Raw genomic sequence first — 2,905 nt, forward strand, 5'->3', positions numbered from 1 at the left:
CAGTTTAAGCTTAAACTGGAGCTTAAACGCCAAAATCAGGAAAAGCTGAAAGTGGCGTTTAACCTCCAGTTTAACCTTAAACTGGAAGTTAAACGCCAGAATCGAGAAATGCACCAAGGAGAATTCCCACGTTTAAGCTCCAGTTTAACCTTAAACTGGAGCTTAAACGTGTTCGACTATTTTTTTTCCTCCAGGGTTGCTTTCTCATTTCCACGTTTAAGCTTCAGTTTAACCTTAAACTGAAGCTTAAATGTGTTCGACCATTCCACCCTCCAGGGTTGCTTCCTTTAATTTCCACGTTTAAGCTTCAGTTTAACCTTAAACTGAAGCTTAAACGTGCTTGAGTTATACCACCTCCAGGAGTGTCCAACGTTTAAGTTCCAGTTTAAGCTTAAACTGGAACTTAAACGTGCTTCCACAAAAGGCATCACTGGAAGTGTCTGGCGTTTAAGTTGCAGTTTAAGCTTAAACTGCAACTTAAACGCCACTATTTGAAAAGGTTTCTGGGCCAAAGATATTGCAGTTTAAGTTAGCATTTGAGCACAAACATTAACTTAAACGTACTCTGGTATGAAACCCAATTAAATATCATGGTTTATGGGATTGGGCCTGAAGAATTGATGAGTCTAGAATTTCAATTTGTTGAGTCATGTGTCATTACTTGATTATCACTAAGTTGGCTCAATGAATGTTACAGAATTGGATCAGCAGCCTCATCAGGATTATGGACCATAAACCCAAAGCAAAAGGAAATCAGGGAAAGGCCTCAAAGCCCAAGAAACACAACAGAAGCTCAATTTAGAAAGTGTATAAATAGGATAGAATTTAAGTTAGGGAGAACCTTTGGATCATTTTGCTATTTTTCATACTTTTTGTAATTGAATTCAGAGCTATGACTCACTAAATCCCTTTCATTGGGTTAGGGAGCTCTATTGTAATTTAATGAATCAATAATAGTTTTTATCTTCTTCTTCAATCTTTTCTCTTGAATTTTGTTAGAAAGCTTCTCGATCTAATTCCATTGGTTAGTTGTCTTGGGAAAGAAACTATCCATAATTGGAATCCTTCGGAACCTTGGGAAAGGAATGGAGGATTCATGCTAGAGAAGCTTTCTCACAGTGAATTGGATTGGGGTTTGGATGGATATTGTGACATGTAATCCTACCAAATTGTGGTTCATGAAACTGTGTGGTATAATCAGTGATCGAGCATCATCTCTTCTTATGAACATTTAAACCAAGGGATTGGGAATTTGTTTGTTTTTAGAGAGAATTGGTGAGCCAAGGGATTGGGATCCAATCATATAAGATTGCCAAGCAAAATTCAATGAATGCATTGGTTGAGGAAGGGATAAAAATGTTTTGATTCGGAGATCTCAATATCTCCTGAAACCCAATGAATTCCCCATCTCTGATCTACCACTTTCTCTTTACATTCTGAAATTAAATTCATGCAATCACCCCGATCCCTTTTTAATTTCAGCAATTTAGCTTCTCGCTCTTTAATTCATGCAATTTAAGATTCCGCAATTCTCGTCTAAATCTTGATTCCGCTCAACTAGAACACACTTCTAATCCGAATTGCTCACTCAACCAATCCTTGTGGGATTCGACCTCACTCTATTGTGAGTTTTTACTTGATGATAACCGGTGCACTTGCCGGAAGGAATTTTTGCCGATCGTGCAATTTCCTAAAATCGTAGCATCAAGTTTATGGCGCCGTTGCCGGGGATTGGTTTTCGATTGACAATTCTCAAATTGGAAGTTAACTAGATTGAGCATTTTTCTTGTTTTGTTAATTCAGTTCAAGTTACTTGTTGAATTTTAATTTCTGCACTCTGTTACTTGCTTTCTTTCTTTATGCCTTTAAATTCAAGCAACTAACTCACTGACTCACTAACTATTTGAATTAATTCCTCAACTGCTCTAACCATACTCTTACATTAACCAAGAGTATTTCACTTGTTTGTTGCCTGTGTTGTGTTCTTGTATGACAGGTAGGAGAGGAGAGACATCAACTCCTCCATATACCGAACCAGAGAGGACCCTTCATAAACTTAGAAGGGAAGCAAGAGGGAAGAGAGTACTGAGAGAAGAAGAATCTGAAGGAGAATCTGAGGACAATTTTGAGGAAGCTCTAGATCTCAACATGGATAGAGAAGTTCACAACCATGAGAGAGCTGATGGAAACAATGCCATTCCCGAGAGGAGGGTTCTTGGTTCATACATAAACCCAACCTCTGGGAATTGTGGTAGCAGCATTCAAAAACCACCCATTCAGGCCAACAATTTTGAACTCAAACCACAGCTAATATCACTGGTGGAGGATCATTGTTCATTTGGTGGGAGTGCTAATGAAGATCCAAACCAACATCTCACAAAATTCCTGAGAATTTGCGACACTGTAAAGTCCAATGGAGTCCAGGAAGATGCCTATAAACTGCTCTTGTTCCCATTTTCACTTAGGGACAAGGCAGCTAAGTGGCTGGAATCATTCCCAAGGGGGAGCCTAACAACCTGGGATGAGGTGGAAAGCAAGTTTCTGGCACGTTTCTACCCCCCACAAAAGGTCAATAGGCTTCGATCTGAGGTTCAGACTTTTAGACAACAAGATGGCGAAACTCTCTACGAGGCATGGGAGAGGTTCAAGGATTTGACAAGGAAATGCCCACCAGACATGTTCCATGACTGGGTGCAATTGCATATTTTCTATGATGGACTTTCTTATGAATCAAGGAAGGCTGTAGACCATTCATCAGGAGGTTCATTGAACAGGAAAAAGACTGTGGAAGAAGCCATTGAAGTGATTGAGACAGTGGCTGAGAATGAGTACTACTATGCTTCAGAGAGACACAACACTAAGGGAGTCATGGAGCTGAACCATGTTGATACAATTTTAGCCCAAA

The 2,905-nt window shown here is 39.5% G+C and overlaps 1 non-coding gene across 1 annotated transcript; it reads right to left on the minus strand.

Annotated features, from left to right (window-relative positions):
* Positions 1–2,574: 2,574 nt before the first annotated feature.
* On the minus strand, positions 2,575–2,678 carry LOC112719432 (small nucleolar RNA R71). The gene has a single exon (XR_003161734.1). It is a non-coding gene; the product is annotated as a small nucleolar RNA R71 (small nucleolar RNA).
* Between the last annotated feature and the right edge of the window lie 227 nt (positions 2,679–2,905).

The sequence above is a fragment of the Arachis hypogaea genome, chromosome 10, assembly GCF_003086295.3.
Source record: "Arachis hypogaea cultivar Tifrunner chromosome 10, arahy.Tifrunner.gnm2.J5K5, whole genome shotgun sequence".
Lineage (NCBI taxonomy): Eukaryota > Viridiplantae > Streptophyta > Magnoliopsida > Fabales > Fabaceae > Arachis > Arachis hypogaea.